Source organism: Hemitrygon akajei, chromosome 30, assembly GCF_048418815.1.
Source record: "Hemitrygon akajei chromosome 30, sHemAka1.3, whole genome shotgun sequence".
NCBI lineage: Eukaryota > Metazoa > Chordata > Chondrichthyes > Myliobatiformes > Dasyatidae > Hemitrygon > Hemitrygon akajei.
The window spans coordinates 30,710,308-30,730,630 of NC_133153.1; the positions used below are offsets into that span (position 1 = coordinate 30,710,308).

General features: G+C 40.4%; 1 long non-coding RNA gene and 1 pseudogene across 1 annotated transcript; one reads left to right on the forward strand and one right to left on the reverse strand.

Moving 5' to 3' along the window:
- Window positions 1-905: 905 nt before the first annotated feature.
- LOC140718934 (UDP-glucuronosyltransferase 2C1 pseudogene) lies at window positions 906-20,323 on the reverse strand (annotated as a pseudogene).
- On the forward strand, window positions 9,085-11,243 carry LOC140718936 (uncharacterized). The gene is made up of 3 exons (XR_012096832.1): window positions 9,085-9,175; window positions 10,068-10,204; window positions 11,148-11,243. It is a non-coding gene; the product is annotated as an uncharacterized lncRNA (long non-coding RNA).

Sequence of the window (20,323 nt, forward strand, 5' to 3'; positions counted from 1 at the left end):
TTTTCCCGATTTATCACTATGTATATAAAAATCAGATCTGGTTTTCATTAATTGATTTTCAATCGGAGATGTAAGTAATAAACTATGTTCCATTTGAAGTTCAACCCTTTGTTTGTAAAGCTCCTTGCTAGGAGTAGTCGAATATTTCTTGTCAATCTCTTTAATTTTATCAACCAATAAAAGAGTTTCCTTCTTAATGCATTTTCTCAGACCAGCAGAATAAGAGATAATCTGTCCACGTATATACGCTTTAAAGGTGTCCCAAAGTATTCCGCAAGAGATATCCTCCGTGGAATTAGTTGAAAAGAAGAAATCGATCTGTTCCTTCATAAATTTAATAAAGTCCGGCTCTTGCAATAAGGTAGAGTCAAATCGCCATTGTCTAGCACTTAAAGCTGTATCCGTAAAATTAATAGAAAGTTTTAATGGAGCATGGTTGGAAATAGCTATAATATCATAATTACAACCAATTACCGATGGAATAAAACAAGAGTCAATAAAAAAAATAATCAATTCTTGAATAGGAGTGATAAACATGTGAGAAAAAAGAAAACTCTTTGTCATTAGGATGATGAAATCTCCAAATGTCAAAAACTCCATTATCAGTCAAAAAGGAGTTAATACAAGTGGCCGACTTATTGGGTACAGTCTGAATAGGTGTAGATTTGTCCATCAAAGGAATTAGACAACAATTAAAGTCACCACCCATTATTAACTTATATTCATTTAAATTAGGTAAAGAAGTAAATAAGGACTTAAAGAAATCAGGACAATCCACATTTGGGGCATAAACATTAACCATAGCAACCTTTTTATTACCGACTAAACCCGTAATTAACAAAAATCTACCATTCGGATCCGAAAGGATATCATGTTGAACAAATGCAATAGAGGAGTCAATAAAAATTGAAACTCCCTTAACTTTGGCATTCGAATTCGAATGATACTGTTGACCCCGCCAAGACCTAAAAAAGCGATATTTGTCCTCCTTCCTCACATGAGTTTCTTGTACAAAAATAATATGAGCATTAAGTCTTTGGAATACTTTGAAAATCTTCTTTCGTTTAATCGGATGGTTTAATCCATTAGTATTCCAAGACACAAAGTTAATGGTTTGAGCCATGTTTCTAAAGTCATCCCTTTGGTATATAAAGGGTTAACCATGTTATAAACTCATGCACCCGGAAGAGGAACAAAAATAAAGAGCGGACCCGGAAGTGACGACATCGTAGACATATTTGTAGTTCAAGAACAGCCCAAGTAAAAAAACTAAAACAAATTGATAAGAGAAAAATTAAAAAGGAAAACAGACCAACCCCCACCCCCACATGAAAAAGAAAAAAAGCCAAAATATGACTAGAAAAAAGAAAAAATGAGACTAACTCTACCCCCATATCAGCGGCAGACCACTCCGTGTTTAAAGGATATATATTAAAAAAAACCACCCGGACTTTAAGAATTATGATCGCAGTACTAAAAACTACGCTTCTTAATATGCTGAGTTGTAAAGAAAAAGGGAATATAATCACTAAAAGTTTATAAATCGGGTTATAACCCAAACAAATCAAGAAGTATTTAAACTATGATAAGCGATGCATTATAGGAAGAAGACGAAAAAAGAAACAATAACGCCATCTTAAACTAAACCAATACTTTGCAAAAAACCATTATCTTGATATTAAACAAAAAATTCACTTCGAAAGGTTAAAAATATACCTTCAAGGGAACAAAAATAATAGACAAAAATATAGTATAGTAGTTAAAGTGTATAAGACAAAGCGATTAATATAACGAAAACACATTTTAACTTAAATATGAAGTATAGGATAAACCTACACCAATAACCAGAGACTAACCCTGGTTTAAGAAATCGAAAACCATCTTTCACGATCAGAATCACTCATTTAATGGAGAGTAGTAACTGTATCAGTAGGGAAGTTCTCCTCCAAATACTTTTTCGCTTCAAAGGTAGACAAAAATACTTTACGCGGAGCATTCGGGGGGGAGATCCTGAGCTTCGCCGGGTATAAGAGCGCAAGTTTTAGATTTTTCTCATAACATTCAGACATCAGAGGTTTAAAAAGCAGCCTTTTTTTCATAACTTCTGGGCTAAAATCATCCACCAAACGAAAGCAATAATCACGAAATTTAATCATCCCAGCCCTTCGAGCTTCACGAATGAGTTGTTCTTTGTCGTGTACGTAATGAAATCGGACGATTACCACCGGGGGCTTATCTGAAACCGTCGGTCAACGACTCCAAATTCTATGTGCTCGGTCAAGTAGCGGAGGGTTTTCTGGAAAAACCGACGGAAACGCATCTTTTAGAAATTGAGCAAAGTATTTCGAAGGATCGCCTTTTTCTATGCCGTCTGGGAGACCAAGTATGCGTAGGTTCTGTCTTCTGGACCGATTCTCCAAATCGACACTCTTGGCTTTAAGTGTCTCCACCAGTTTAATAGTCGAAATTAAATCCTGTTGCAATTTTTCAATTGTCAAATCTCGTTTCCGAGCTTCTTCTTGCAGAGATGTGATAAGCGCTTGCTGCTGGTTAATTACTGAATCCGTCTTAACCATATAATCTTGAAAAGCCTTTATATCTCGTTGAAAAGCCTGATGTTGTTCCTCAAATTTTTTATCCAAAAGCTCCATAAGCAGTTCATAAGTTAACTCAGTGCGTTGCGGTTGAGCTGGCTTCTTTCCATTACCGTTCGGGTTTCGCCCCGGTTCTCGTCCTTTGGATCTAAGAGCCATTTCTGTTTGCATATCTTCCAAAATTCACAATAAAATCTTAACGATAAGCCCGAGAAAGTAGCAAAAATCTTTTGGTGTAGGTAACAATAAGTTGAATAAGGGTGATCAAAGGTTAAAAAAAGTAAAGGTTATGGAGCGGATCTGAAACAGTACTCACTCCATGAGCAGCTCCCGCTGACCTCCCGCGTCTATTGCTAATGATTTATTCTCAGAGTAGCCTTTGCTAAATTCATGAAATCTGGAAAGAATGTTCCATGGAATAACTTCAGAAAAAAAATCAATTAATTCTAAACAACATAAAGCACCATATCCCAACACAAGATAGTGTAACCTCACTCAGTCTTTTGTTTTCCTCCACATGCAATACGACAAAGTTTCTTCAGTGCTACAACCATCAGCACTGTGACCATGAATAACATGGACAACAGAAAGACCATCACATCAACACAGTAGTAAACGTACCAGGGCAGTCGGTAGGATTCAGAGCACAAATGGCCTGCTCCTTTGTGTCGGGCAACATACTCAATCCAGAAAATGGCTCGCTCCAGTGGTGACTCTGGCTGGTCCCGATGGAGGGCAGAGAGTTTCTTCATGTTGTCCCGGTAAAATGTGCCATTTATCACCTCATTAAGTGCCTGCAATAGATCTGTTGAATGCACGGTTGCAACATTAAGCATCTTTGCTGCGCCTTGGGATTCAAGTCGGACTATATTGTCAAACTGGTCAAAAATTAGAGGCATGCCAATCACTGGCACCCCGTGATAGATGGCCTCATAAATACCATTGGTACCACCATGAGAAATGAAGACTCGTGTGTTGGGGTGTCCCAGAAGGTCGTTCTGAGGGATCCATTTTATCAGTAGTGTATTATTACCTACATTGGGAGGGGTTTCTCCATCATATCTCCAAATCACCTTCTGGGGTACTTGAGCAAATGCCTCAGCTATTTCCATTGTAATCTGCTTTGGCAAGGAATGTATAACAGATCCTAACGACATCACAATAAGTCCATGCTTTCCTGAGCTTTGAACAAACTCTTCAAACTCTGCCGCTAGTGGTCGGGCTGGTTTACACTGGAAGCCTCCAATGTAGACAATATTTGGCATGGTGGGTCTTGGGAATTCAAACACAAAATCCATTCTCATTAGCAACAAATCAGCCCTCAAGAGAAGCGTTTGGATGTCTGTGTCTGGTCCCAGATGTTGATGACAGATTTCTTTATATATTGGGTATATAAATAATTCTGAGATGACTAGCTGAATAAGATACTGCACAATGTTTTCTGTTCTCTGGAGAAAATTCATTTTATCTGTAAAGTGTGAGCCTGGATTTGGGATGTAAGAAAGTGGCGATGGAGCAAAATGAGAATGAGCTTCTCCAAAAGGAAGCCATCGAACATTATACACCAATGGGACTTTTAAATAATAAGCAAGCATTGGACCAGCAACTAAAACGGGATCTGTAAGCAATATCTCAAAATCTGCATTCTTAAGTCGGTTTAACAAGCTTTTGTTTTCAAATATTGCCCTGGTTTCATCCTGAAAAAATCTATGTAAATAATACTTGAAAAGATTATAAGTTAACAGCAACTTAATTTTGCCCCATGTTGTCCAACCATTCTGGAAGCTTTCCAATGAATTTTGCACAAGATATTCAAGCTGCTTCAAAACTCCAAATTGTTCAATATCTTTCTCTTGTTTAGTCCTTATGAATTCAAAGAGATCTGGTCTTTCTTTTACATACAAAGTTGATGAGTAAGAAAGCACTGTGATATTGTGTCCGTGTTCTTTTAGTTTTTCTATTAGAATCTCCATATTGATCCAATGACTTCCATCCACGGGTACAACCAATATCTTAGCCCCTTGTGTGACTGGACAAGGCAGCATGATGAAAATGCTAAGAGCACATGCAATCTGCAATCTGCTTTTCCATCCAGGACTATCCATCTTGAAAATAGCTGATCACACCGATCCTGTTGTAGAAATAATTAGAAATGTTGGTAAGCATAATAATATATAGGTAACAAAAAACATTTTACATGTAGTTGTGTGTTTTCTTGTCACCACCTTAACTCTACTCACTGTATGGAGTACACTCCCAGTTGTAGCTGAATTTGAATGACATACAACACACAAATTTAATTTGGAAGCAGAACTCAGCTACACAACTAGGTCACCTTTCTGGTTCATGGGCTCAGCTGATGTTTCAAGGATGACAAGTTACCACAGGGATAGTGAGCAACAGGTTCTTTTTATGAGTTCAAGGAGCAAGACTTTGTATTGCAAATACCAAAGTAACAAGGAGTGGTGAAATGGAAAGCTCTGACTTTGTATGCCCCATAGCAACAAATCCTGATCAGCAATGCATATCTTCCACCATAAAGACTTGAGATTCCCACTGTGACATTTTCTGGTTTGGGATATTGATGCACCATCAGTAACTCACTCTGAGACGTAAAAGTGAGATATCGGCTTTTATTGACTGGAAGAAGGAACGAGCAGTGAGTGACCACCATACTACATCCTGGAGACTGAGAGGCCGGGCTCAGACCTCAATCGCCTTTATACAGGGGTCTGTGGGAGGAGCCACAGGAGCAGTCAGCAGGGGGCGTGTCCAGACAGGTATATGTAGTTCACCACAGATATCCTATAATGTTTGGTCATTTCATCCTCTCAAGGTGAGAATGGGGAACATCTGAATTATACAACCTGTAACATTAAAACATAAGACAGTTATTGTAAGGCAGGCCATATGTTGAAGACTGTGTTGAATTTATGGTGATATGGTTAAACCACAAAGATAAGGAAACTGTAAATTTGAGCTTAATCGAAAAACTACCTCAGAGGTCACTTTGTTAGGTACACCTATACACCTGCTCTTTAATACAAATATCTAATCCAGTTTAAGATGGTGCTGCTGAAGTCAAGCAACAACTTCATGGTGGCTTTCAAAGTAAGAAATACAATTAAATATTTTACTAATAACACATTTTCTGTAAATATTCATGGTATACGGTCACTGCAAACAATGAGGAAGCAAGGCTGAGTGGAGGGTCGAAGTGTGTGTGTGCAGGAGCAAGGTCAAGGCATATTTGAGACAGAGTCAGAGTTGAAGCAAGCAGAGTGGAGGAGATTCAGAGCCCTTACACCTAAACCAATAGCGAGATTTGATCAATTTAAGCATCGGACTAATTGGGAAATATTGGGCACGGGCTGACGTATGGCGGGGGGGGTGGGGTCTAGGCCCAAAGTGTATCAATGCAACAGGTCCCAGTCTTTGAGAGAGCAATGAATCGATGTTTGGAGGATTTAAACGCCAGGCCAGATGATTGATAAGGCAGGGTGTCAGGACTGCAGGAAAGAATGGGCCAGTTCTGCTTCCTGCTGTTCTTTGCTGAACTAAGGCTGAGGCAGTGGGCCTGCTCTGTCTGGTCTGGGTTCCGTGTCTGAGGACTGAATTTTGCTCTAAATGTATTTTGCTTACTTTTATTGTTTGCCCCTAATAAAGTGGCCACTGCGTGCCTAAGTATAACTATTGCTGAGAGGAGAGGATGGGATAACTTTGCCAGAAAGTATCACTGAAGTATAACAAGTATTGCTGCTGATTAATTACCTCAGTGTGCCATGACAATGTTGTATATGTGGTCATGTGGACTTGGTGAGACACGAAAACTGTCCCTTGGTTTGAGCCTGAAACTAGAACTCATTTTCTCTTTCCACAGACAATCAGGGCTCTACGTTCTAGTGTTTGATTATGCTAACTGGCCTGCAATGAAATTATCGCGATACAAACAAGTTCAAGTTTAATTGTAGTTTAACTACACATGAATACCCATGAATACAGTCAAACAAAACAGCGTTACTCCGGGGCCAAGATTCAACTCACATTACCAATAGTCACACACAGCACAAGGCAGACATTGTACATATAATTATGATAACTGTAAAATACAGAGTCTCACACAAAAAAAAGACCCTGAGTGAAGGAGGACATTAAGTGACCATCTCCTGTAAAGTGGCCCTCGCAACATAAATGCAAGGGTTTCGGCAGATGCTGAAAATCCAGAGTAACGCACACAAATTGCTGAAAGAACTCATCAGGTCAGGTAACATCCATGGAGGGGAATAAAGAGTCAATGTTTCAGCTGAGACTCTTGTGGTGAACTACATATACCTGTCTGGACACGCCCCCCCTGCTGACACTGACCGTGGCTCCTCCCACAGACCCCAGTATAAAGGCAATTGGAGACACAGCCCCGGCCTCAGTCTCCAGGATCTAGTGTGGTGGTCAATTGCTGTTTGTTCTTTCACCTAGCCAATAAAAGCCTATATCTCACCTCACGTCTCCGAGAATTATTGATGGTGCATCAACTCTTCATCAGGACTGTTAAAGCATTTCCTTACCACTTAATGCGCAGTATAAGACACTTGCTAGTCCTGCTGTTTGGATAATATGTAAAACATGTTTCTCAGTGTACCTATTGCATGCAGCATTAACAATAATAAACCAATATACCAATTTAAATTGATTAGAATGGTGCAAAGTTTGACAGGGTTAGTCATAGAATAAGTAGAAGAAGATTGTGAGATTGAAACAGGATTTCAATTACACTTCACATTCTCTGGATCTTTTCAATGATTTCACGTTCCCTGGCCCCCATCATTTTATTTTCACTATGGAGGTCCAGTCCCTGTACACTTCCATCCCCAACCAGGAAGGCCTCAAAGCTCTCCATTTCTTTCTGGACACCAGACCCAACCAGTTCCCCTCCACCACCACTCTACTCTGTCTAGTGGATCTAGTCCTCACTCTCAATGATTTCTCCTTTGTCTCTTCCCACTTCCTTCAAACAAAAGGTGTAGCCATGGGCGCCTGCCTTTTTGTTGGCTGCGTCGAACAGTCTATGTTCCAAGCTTACTCTGGTGTCCGTACCCCTCTTTTCCTACACTGCATTGACAACTGCATTGTGCTGCTCCCTGCACCTACGTGGTGCTCGTCAACTTCATCAACTTTGCCTCCAACTTCCACCCTGCTCTTAAATTTTGTTGGTCCATTTCCAACACCTCCCTCTCCTTTCTCGATCTCTCTGTCTCTATGTCTGGAGACAGATTATCTACTGATGTCTATTATAAACCCAAGGACTCTCACAGCTACCTAGACTATACCTCTTCCACTTGTAAAAACACCAACCCCTTCTCTCAATTCCTCCATCTCCTTTGCATCTGCTCTCAGGATGAGGCTTTTCATTCCAGAACAGAGGAGATGACCTCCTTTTTCAAAGAAAGGGGATTCCCATCTTCCACCGTCAACACTGCCCTCAACTGCATCTCTTCCATTTCACAGACATCTGCTCTCACGCCACCCTGCCAGGGATAAAGTTCCTCTTGTCCTCACCTACCACCCCACCAAAGTCCGCCACCTCCAACGGGATCCCACCACCAAGCACATCTTCGCCAAGCACCTACACTCTGTCCGCCAGAAGAAGTAGGATCTCCCAGTGGCTGTACATTTCAATTCTACCTCCCATTCCCATTCTGACATGTCAGTCCACGGCCTCCTCTACTGTCACAATGAGGCCACACTCAGGTTTGAGGAACAATACCTTATATTCCGTCTGGTTAGCCTCCAACCTGATGGCATAAACATCCATTTCTCTAACTTCTGGTATTGCCTCCCCACCATTCCCCATCCCCTTTCCCCTCTCTCACCTTATCTGCTTACCTGCCCATCACCTTCCTCTGGTGCTCCTCTCGCCTTTCTTTCTTTCATGGTCTTCTGTCCTCTCCTATTAGATTTCCCCCTACTCCAGTCCTGTATCTCTTTCACTAATCAACCGCCCAGCTCTTTACTTCACCCCTCCCCATCCCGGTTTCATCTCTCACCTTGTGCTTCTCCCTCCCCTCGACTCCAACTTTTAAATCCACTCCTCATCTTTTTTTTTCTCCGACGGCGCCAAAGGATCTCAGCCTGAAACATCGACTGTACCCTATACCATAGATGCTGTCTGGCCTGCTGAGTTCCTCCAGCATTTTGTGTGTGTGGCTTGGATTTCTGGCATCTGCAGATTTTCTCTTGTTTGTGATCGAAACAGGATTTATTTATTGAGAGATTCAGCACGGTATAAGCCATTCTGCCCCATCAAGCTGCACTGCCCCAACAATTGACCTAATCACAGGACAATTTACAATGACCAGTTAACCAACTAATCTTTGAACTGTGGGAGGAAACCCACACAGTCATGGGGAAAATGTTCAAACTCCTCTGTTAATATAATACTGCACGGCACACACAAAAAAAATCAGCTTCTACTAATAATGCAATTCTTAATTTCTGAAAATACAATCTGTAAAACATTCACAAACAAATGCACAGGCGTGTTTTAGAACTCGAGGTTATCCGTTATCATCATCTGAAAGTGCAAGGTAGTTTACATAATATGTTGTTTGTACTTTTTACCTTTTACTTACTGTCGTGGTCAAAAGTAATAGCTTCAAAGCGGTTGTAACTTCAGCAAAGGAAAAGAGTATGGCACTTTTCTAATGGAGGCACCACAGCTTTTAAGCTTCTCTTATCATGCGTCGTTTATCTTGCCGCATTTTTTCTATTCACAATCTATCATATTTCTGTTTTCAGCAGCAAGTTCAGAGGCAGAGTCTTTCTGAGTCATCGTTGCTTTTAATAACGCATCTCAAGTGCTGGAGGGACTAGTGGGTCGGTCAATAAATCATAAGCACAAGAGGTTCTGCAACTCTGAAAATCCAGAGCAAGCCATGCAAAATGCTGGAGGAAATCAGCAGATCAGGCAGCATCTATAGAAAGGAACAAAGAGTCAATGTTTTGGTCCGAGCCCCTTTCATCAGAACTGGAAAGGAAGGGGAAGGTGGAGCCAAGAGGGGGAGGAGTATAAGCTCAAAGGTGATAGGTGGGCCAGGTTGGTGAGGGAGGGGAGATGAAGAGATAATCTGAGAGGTCATGTGTGAAAAAGGTAAAGGGCTGAAGGAGATGGAATTTGTTAAGTGAGGAGAGCAAACCATGGGAGAAAGGGAAGGAAGAGGAGCACCAGAGGGAGTTGATAGGCAGATAAGGAGAAGAGAAAAATTAAGAGGGGAACCATAATGGTGAATGGAAGAAGAGGGGGGAGGGGCATAAATGATCAGAAATTTGATAAGTCAAGGTTCATGCCATCAGGGTGGAAGCTACCCAGACAGAATTCACACCTGAGAATGGCCGGATCTTGCGGTAGAGGGGTCCATGGATGAACACGTATGAATGGGAATGGGGATTGGAATTAAAATAATTGTCCACTTGTTACAGACAGAGCGAAGGTGCTCAACAAAGCAGCCCCCGTTTACGCTGGGGTCTCACTGAGGTAGAGGAAGCTGCATCGCGATCGCCTGATACAGTAGAAGTATTGTCTCGCCTGGAAAGACTGTTTAGGGTCCTGAATGGAGGTGAGGAAAGAGGTGAATGGGCAGGTGTAGCCCTTCTTCTCTTGCAGGGTTAAGTGCCAGGAGGGAGATCAGTGGGCAGGAACAAATGGACAAGGGAATCACGGAGCAAGCGACGCCAGCAGAATGTGGGGTTTGGGGTGGGTAAAGATGTATTTGGTGGTAGAACTTCGTTGAAGATGGTGGAAGTAAATGCTCCTCTCCTATCAGATTCCTTCTTCTTCAGCCCTTTATCTTTTCCACCCATCACCTCCTCGCTTCTCACTTCACCCTCTCCTATCCACCCACCTTTACCCTCACCTGGCTTCACCTATCACTGCCTTCCCCTCCCCCCAGAAACTTGGAAACACAGAAAACCTACAGCACAATACAGGCTGTTGGGCCCACAATGCTGTGCCGAACATATACTTACTTTAGAAATTACCTAGGGTTACCCATAGCCCTCTATTTTTCTAAGCTCCATGTTCCTATCCAGGAGTCTCTTAAAAGACCCTATCATATCTGCCACCACCACCGTTTTTGGCAGCCCATTCCATGCACTCACCACTCTCTGTGTAAAAAATTTACCCCGACATCTCCTCTGTACCTACTTCCAAGCACCTTAAAGCTGTGCCCTCTCATGTTGGCTATTTCAGCCCTGGGAAAAAGCCTCTAACTATCCACACCATCAATGGCTCTCATCGTCTTATTCACCTCTATCAGGTCACCTCTCATCCTCCAAGGAGAAAAGGCCAAGGTCACTAGAGCTACTCTCATAAGGCGTGCTCCCCAATCCAGGCAACATCCTTGTAAATCTCCTGTGCACCCTTTCTATGGTTTCCACATCCTTCCTGTAGTGAGGCGACCAGAACTGAGCACAGTACTCCAAGTGGGGTCTGATCAGGATCCTATACAGCTGCAACATTACCTCTCTGGATTACATTACCTTATTCTGGATTTCTTGCAGGCATTCACAGTAGAACAAAGAGAGTCAATGATGAACTGCACACAAGGACTGTCAATCAACCAGTGTGCAAAGGAAGACAAACTGCATGTATAAGCAACAAACAAACAATAAATAAATAGATAATATGATTTGAAGGATAAATCTGGAAATTATTAGGAGTCCTGGCTGATGAGGCATTGGTTAGAAAAATGAATGAAGCATATATCGCGCTTCGGAGATCAGAGACAAGTGAATGTTGTGAAATTTGTTTTTTGCAGCAGCGGTACAATGCAATACATGATTTTAAAAGTTATAAATTACAATAAGAAATACATATATATAATTAAATTAAATAAGTAGTGCAAAAAGAGGCCAAAAATATAGTGAGGTAGTGTACATGGTTTCGTTGTCCATTCTGAAACCTAATGGCAGAGGGGAAGAAGCTATTCCTTAAAAGTTGAGTGTGTGTCTTCAGGCTCCTATGCGTCCTCCTTGATTGTAGCAATGAGACGTGGGCATGGCCTGATTGATCAGGTCCTTAATTATGGATACCACCTCTTTGAAGCATTGTCTTTTGAAGAAGTCCTTGCTGCTGGGGATTCCAGTGTCCATGATAGAGCTGGCTGAGTTTGTAAATTTGTGCAGGTTTCCAATTCTGTGCGGTGGCCCTTCCAAACTAGACGGTGATGCAACCAATTAGAATGCTCTCCACGGCACATCTAAAAATTTGCTTGAGTTTTTGGTAACATATCAAATTTCCTCAAACTACTAATGAAATATAGCCTTTTTGTAATTGCATCAATATGTTGTACCTAGGATAGATCTTCAGAGATATTGATAGTCATGAACTTGAACCTGCTCACTCTTTCCACTGCTGATGAGAATGGGTGTGTGTGTTCCCTTGACTTCCCCTTTCCCAAAGTCCACAATCAATTTGTTGGTCTTATTGCACTGAGTGCAAGGTTGCTGTGAAACCATTCAACCAGCTGAGGACTTCTTCAAAAGACAATGCCTCCAAGAGGCATTCTGAGGAGACAGCACCCTCAACTGTGCACTGATGATGGGCTTCTTGAATGGAGCCAAAACTTCTGCAAAGATTTCGCCAAGCTCAGTGTTCAAACAAACTTCCAAATAGCCAACCTGAGCTACCAATATTCCGAAATAAGTCTTACTTACGGCAAATCAAATCAGTGAGGATTGTTCTGGGCAGCCTACAAGTGTTGCCACACTACTGCCACCAACATGGTAGCTGGGGGAAAAAACTGGAGCAGCTGGAAGAAGCCCATGTGGTCATGGGGAGAACATACAAACTCCTTACAGGCAGAGGCAGGAGTTGAACCCAGATTTTACAGCTATCATTGTTATAGCTTTACACTAACCACTGCACTACTGTGTTGCCTGTGTTACGTATTCAGGCAGCAATAAATATAGATGAGATAGGCAAGGGTTTAACAACAAATATCACGTTTATTAAACACTGAAACAAACCCCCTCAAAAGTAAACAAACCCAAACGTAACCGGAAAACAGCTGCTGTGCGACACATTCACAGTTCTTAATAGCTTTGCAGTCCCAAACAGTCTTTAAAGCGGTATTGGGAAAAAACAGTTCTTTAGAACGATATGCCGAAAGAAAACAGTTCTTTATAGCGATATGCCAAAAGTTCAAAAGCTCACAGTACTTTTAAAAGGAGAGACTTTTTAAAGCGATGTAAATTCTCTTCCACGTCGATGTCCTTCGATTCCCCGGCGTCGAACTTTCCCACGAAGAATTTTATAAAATATAATGGCTCAAAAGTACTGACCTTTCTTCCCACACTATTCTCAATCCTTTCTGGTCAACCCAGGGATTAACAACGAGAATAGTCAACGAAATCCTTCCGAATGAGGATCAAACAAGGTCGAACTCAATCCACCGTCGAAAATCGATTTTCCTCGATCTCCATCTTCCAAACTTTTGTTCACTCTCCATCAGCAAAGAAACCGTTGGCAGTGACCTTTTAAACTTTAGGCATTATATAAAACTTCATTTTTAACTAAACTGCGTCATCACATTAAATCACGCAGTGACATGAAGTCATCCTGGCAAATTCCGCCACGAACTGCCCCACCTGACAGGGTGGGTCTTCCTTTTATACCCTGTAGAAAAAACCTGTCACATGACCTCTCCTGGCGGGAAAATGACATCACTCCACCATCACAAAACCATTCCCTCATGTCCAGTATAACTTCAACCCCAGTCACGTGACAAGGGTACCACTGTCACGTGTCACGGGTACGTAACACCTCCCTCCAAAAAAACATTTTTGGTCTGACAAGAACAAAAATTTTAACAATTTCTTACAAAAAAAAACAAATGTATAAATTATAACATACACAATATATAATACAGTAGGAGTGTTACAATAAAAAAAAACCACTCCAAACAAAAAAAATATTACATTGTACATTCAACATCGAGATAGACAATCAGCAACCACATTATCTCTACCTTTAATATGAGTTATCACAATATTGTACTCTTGTAACATCAAACTCCAATTTAACAATCTTCTGTTTTTGTTTTTCATCTTACTCAGAAAAACTAACGGATTATGATCAGTGTAAACAATAAGTGGTTTTTGAGTTGTACCAACATATACCTCAAAATATTCTAAAGCCAAAACAAGAGATAACAATTCTTTCTCTATTGTTGAATAGTTTCTTTGATGCTTATTAAATTTCTTAGAAAAGTAAGCTACTGGATGATCAACCTCATCACCCTCATTCCTTTGCATCAATACTGCTCCCGCAGCTTCATCACTAGCATCTACAGCTAATGAAAAAGGTTTTCCAAAGTCAGGTGCCTTAAGCACAGGTTGTTGACATATCATTGTTTTCAATTTTTCAAATGCTTCCTGACAAGGCACTGTCCACACAAACTTTACATTCTTCTGCAGAAGATTAGTTAATGGAAGGGCAACATTAGCAAAATTCTTACAAAATTTTCTATAATATCCTACCATTCCCAAAAATCTTCTGAGAGTTTTTTTCCCCGTCGGAGTGGGAATCTCTAAAATTGCCTGAACTTTTGCCTGAACAGGAGCTACCTTACCTTGACCTACAACATAACCAAGGTAAGTCACAGTGGCATGTCCAAATTCACTCTTGGCTAAATTAATAGTCAAGTTAGCTTTTGAAAGCTTTTCAAACAATTTCTCCACCGCAATTATGTGTGCTTCCCAAGTATCATTTCCTGTCACTAAATCATCAATATAAGCATCAGTATCTTTCAATCCCTGAATCACAGAATTAATCATCCTCTGGAAAGTACCTGGGGCATTCTTCATCCCAAATGGAAGAACATTATACTCATATAACCCAGATGGAGTTACAAATGCAGAAATCTCTCTACCTCTGTCCGTTAATGGAACACACCAATACCCTTTCAATAAATCAATCTTTGTAAGGAACTTTGCTTTCCCAACTTTATCTACACAATCATCTACTCTAGGAATTGGATATGCATCTGTTTTCGTTACAGCATTCACCTTCCTATAGTCCGTACAAAACCTAATACTACCATCAGGTTTTGGCACCATAACACATGGCGAACTCCAATTCGAGTTAGAATGTCTAATAATATCATTCTCTAATTCAATTTCTCTAATATCATTCTCTAATTCAATTTCCTTCTCAGCAAGTTCACATTTTTCCATGTTCATCCTATATGGATGTTGTTTAATAGGTTTGGCATCTCCAACATCTACATCATGTGAAGCTATAGTAGTCCTTCTCGGAACATCTGGAAACAAATCCTTATACTTAAAAATCAATTCCTTCATCTGTTGTTTCTGCTCTAGCTGTAAATGTGCTAATTTCTCATCCATATTTTCCAAAATGGTCGAATTAGGTAACCTAACCGAAACAATGTTAGATTTAGAATGAAAGTCAGATGAATCATCTATCATGTTCCCAGTTAAATCAAACTCATTCTCACTAACCACAACAGTCACAGTACCAGATTGTTTCTCAAAATATGGTTTAATCATATTTATGTGGCAAAGTTGTGTTGACCTTCTACGATCTGGAGTTTTTATTACGTAATCCACATCATTGATTCTAGACACAATTTCATAAGGTCCATGAAATCTAGCTTGTAAAGGATTTGTCTGCACTGGGAAAAGAACCAACACCTTATCTCCAGGCTTAAACATCCTCATCCTAGCTTCCTTATCATACCAAGTTTTCATTTTCTCCTGAGCCAACTTTAAATTTTCCTTGGCTAAACTACAAGCTTTATGTAACCTGTCCTTAAATTTCAAAACATAGTCCAACAAATTAGTATGCACTTCCTTACTAATCCACTGTTCCTTCAATAAAGCTAAAGGTCCTCTAACTCTATGCCCAAACACAAGTTCAAATGGACTAAAACCTAAAGATTCCTGTACCGATTCCCTTACTGCAAATAAAAGTAAGCTTATACTCTCATCCCAGTCACTTTCATTTTCCACACAATATGTCCTAATCATATTCTTGAGAGTAGAATGAAACCTCTCCAAAGCACCTTGCGATTCTGGATGGTATGCAGACGAAGTGATTTGCTTAGCTCCCAATTTATAAACTATCTGTTGAAACAATCCAGACATAAAATTACTACCTTGATCAGTTTGTATTTCCTTAGGCAATCCAAAATAAGTAAAGAATTTTATAAGAGCCTTCGTCACAGTTTTAGCTTTTATATTCCTAAGTGGTACTGCCTCTGGAAACCTAGACGAAGTACACATGATAGTCAACAAATACTGATAACCAGTTTTTGTCTTTGGTAATGGACCAACACAATCTACAATAACTTTAGAAAACGGTTCACTGAATGCTGGAATAGGTTGTAATGGAGCTACTGGTGTAACCTGATTTGGTTTACCCACAATTTGACAAGTATGGCACGTCTTACAAAACATCGCCACATCTTTTCTTAAACCAGGCCAGTAAAAATGTTTTAAAATCTTGTCCACAGTTTTCCTTACCCCTTGATGTCCACCTAAAGGCACACTATGAGCTAAAGTCAAAATCTCATTCCGATAAACTTTAGGAACAACTACCTGATAAACAACATTCCATTCCTCACTTGCAGGAATTGTAGGCGACCTCCACTTCCTCATCAACACTCCTTTTTCCAAGTAATATCCTACTGACACCTTCTCAATTTCACTACCTAGTAAAGCTTGTTCCCTTAATTTTACAATCTCAGGATCTCTATTCTGCTCTGCTATCATCTCCTTCCGAGACAGAGATAAATCTTCATAGTCAGACTTACTCCCAGAATCTTGTTCAAACAACGAAGGTAAGAAAGTCTCTGACACATCCTCAAAACTCGAATCCTGAGTTGAACAGTCATGAGTAACAACCTCATTCTGCACATCAATTTTTTTAGCCATCGCTCTAGTCACAACACAGGAAGAATCTGTGTTAGAATTCACCTCTGGTTCCTCTGATTCCATTGTCAAATGCACTTCAGGAAAAACTTGTCCACCTGCCAAGTCATTACCTAACAATAAAGAAATACCCTTCACAGGTAAGCTATGCTGTAGTCCTACTTTAACAAATCCTGTAACTAACCCTGACTTTAAATTTACTTCATGTAAATGTACAGGCATAAAATCACTTCCAACACCTCTTATGTAATTCACCTCACCAGTATCACTCTCTTCATTAAACTTCAACACACTATCTAACATCAGTGATTGAGAAGCTCCAGTATCCCTAAGAATTTTTATTGGCACCAGAGTAGATCCTTCTTTCAAGGATACAAACCCTTCAGTTATAAAATGATCGTATCCCTTTCTAACTTTGTCAGACTCTAACAAATCCTCATTTGTGTTTACCAAACCCTGTAACTTTACAGGTGCTTCAGTATGTTGCACACAAGCATCTGGAACTGCTTCCTTCTCTTTCTTTTTCAATTTGAAACAGTTAGCTATTACATGGCCAGGCTTCTTACAATAGTTACAAATAAGACCAAACTGTCTTTCCTTCACAGGTTTTCCTTCCTCCTTACCTCTCTCATTAACCTCTGATTTAATTTCTAATTTACCTGGAGTCTCCATATTATTTTCCCTCTTAAACATTCTACCCTGAGGAAATTTATTCTTATGGATTAAAACATACTCATCAGCTAATCTAGCACAGTCATGCAATTTATCAGTATCCCTCTCATTTAAGTAGGTCCTTACTTCAACAGGAATGCTTTTAAATTCCTCCATTAAAATCAGCTTTCTCAATGTCTCATAGTCCTCATTTACATTTTTAGAAGAAACCCATCTCTCAAAACACATAGCTTTATCATAGGCAAATTCCACATAAGTCTTTTCCACAGACTTTTTCAAACTCCTGAATCTTTCCCTATAAGCTTCTGGGACTAATTCGTATGCCTTGAGAATATTTGTTTTCACAATATCATAATCTAATGCTTGCGCAGCAGTTAAAGCTGTGTAAACTTGCTGTGCTTTGCCTTTAATCACACTCTGTAACAACACTGACCATTTATCTTTCGGCCACTCTGACATCCGAGCAATAGTTTCAAAATGTTGAAAATATCTTTCCACTTCTGTTTCACTAAATGGAGGGACCAATTTAATTTCTTGACTAGCAACAAACGGTTTTTTAAAATCAGAAGACTGATTCCCAGACCTTAATTTCGCCATTGCATATTCAAAATCTCTCTACTTTTGTTCAGCTTCCATTTTACACCTCTCTAACATCATTTGTTCGATTTGCAACTGCATCTCCAGATTACTTATTGGAAACGATTCTAAAATCGATTCATCAAAATGACCGGAAGCCACAAAATGTGATGCGATCTTTCTCTGTATTACAGCTTTTGATGTTGTCACCAAAATACCTTTAAGTTGCAATCTCTTAGCAATCTCAGATACTTCAGTTTTTTTCGCCGTCGCTAACAAATCCACGTCTGGCGAATCCAGAAACTCATCAATATTCATCGTTGCCGAATACCAACCACAAGTCAAACAAACAAAAAAAAATCGAACAATCCCCGTTACCAAAACACCGATTCAAAATTCAAAAAGCATTTTAAACTCAAACGATTCAATTCCGGACGTAGCCCCCATAATTAATGTTACGTATTCAGGCAACAATAAATATAGATGAGATAGGCAAGGGTTTAACAACAAATAACACGTTTATTAAACACTGAAACAAACCCCCTCAAAAGTAAACAAACCCAAACGTAACCGGAAAACAGCTGCTGTGCGACACATTCACAGTTCTTAATAGCTTTGCAGTCCCAAACAGTCTTTAAAGCGGTATTGGGAAAAAACAGTTCTTTAGAACGATATGCCGAAAGAAAACAGTTCTTTATAGCGATATGCCAAAAGTTCAAAAGCTCACAGTACTTTTAAAAGGAGAGACTTTTTAAAGCGATGTAAATTCTCTTCCACGTCGATGTCCTTCGATTCCCCGGCGTCGAACTTTCCCACGAAGAATTTTATAAAATATAATGGCTCAAAAGTACTGACCTTTCTTCCCACACTATTCTCAATCCTTTCTGGTCAACCCAGGGATTAACAACGAGAATAGTCAACGAAATCCTTCCGAATGAGGATCAAACAAGGTCGAACTCAATCCACCGTCGAAAATCGATTTTCCTCGATCTCCATCTTCCAAACTTTTGTTCACTCTCCATCAGCAAAGAAACCGTTGGCAGTGACCTTTTAAACTTTAGGCATTATATAAAACTTCATTTTTAACTAAACTGCGTCATCACATTAAATCACGCAGTGACATGAAGTCATCCTGGCAAATTCCGCCACGAACTGCCCCACCTGACAGGGTGGGTCTTCCTTTTATACCCTGTAGAAAAACCTGTCACATGACCTCTCCTGGCAGGAAAATGACATCACTCCACCATCACAAAACCATTCCCTCATGTCCAGTATAACTTCAACCCCAGTCACGTGACAAGGGTACCACTGTCACGTGTCACGGGTACGTAACACGTGAAAATTGGAAAGTAGGCCATGTAAATAAAGCCAAGTAGGCTTTATTTCAAAGCAAATAAGTGTGGTGTGAAGCATTTGGAAAGTTAAACCAGAATAGGATTTGTGTTGTAGGGCACTAGAAAGTGCAATTGAGCATGGAGACCTAGCATCATAGGTAGACAAGGGGATGAAGAAAGCTTTTAGCTTGCTGGCCTTTGTCAGTCAAGACACTGAGACTAGGAGTTGGGACAATATGTTGCAGTTGTGTAACTTATTGGTGGTGTCACACCAATGTACAGTTTTGGCCAACCTGTTAGGGAAAAGTCTTGGTTAAACTGGAGAGAGTGCAAAGAATATTTAGTGAAGAAATATATAACTCAGGACTGCAATGCCTGAGTTATAGGGTTGGCCAGACTAGGTCTATATTCTTGGAATGTAGAGAAATGGTGGGGGCAAGCTTAAATAAAAGTATAACATTAAAAAAGACATAGATAAGGTGGATGGCAACAGTCTTTTCTCCGTGGTAGGAGGAGTCCAGAACTGCGGGTTGGGTTCATAGGTATATTTACACGCAGAGGGAGGTGAGCATATGGAATGAGCTGCCAGAGTCAGTGGATGAGTTTGTTAAAATGGTATCATTCTAAAAAGCACAACTGGTAACTGGAACTCTGCAAGTTGAAGCCTGATGGATGAGGCTTGGAGCCTGGAGACTGGAGGCCTGGAGAATTGGAGGACTGTCCACGTGTGTGGGTAGAAGGGAGGAAAGAGGTTATTAATTTCCACAGATGTCGCTTGACCAGCTGAGTTACATAGAAAACCTACAGCACAATACAGGCCCTTCGACCTACAAAGCTGTGCCGAACATGTCCTTAACTTAGAATTACCTAGGCTTACTCATAGGCTATTTTTCTAAGCTCCATGTATCCATCCAGGTGTCTCTTAAAAGACCCTATCGTTCCTGCCTCCATCGCTGCCACTGGCAGACCATTACACGCACTCACCACTCTCTGCTCTGTAAAGCTGTCTTCCTTTTAAACTCTTCCCGCAGTTCTCACTGGCCGACCTCCATGCGCTCGTGCAGTCGTGCCCCAATCAAACCGCTGAAGAAGTAACCGTCACTTTTTCAACTCTGCTCGCTTTTAAACTCTCCCAACGTTTTGTGTGTGTTGTACAGCTGATGTCGCTCTGTTGCTGGTCGTCTTCGGTATAGTTCTGCTGAG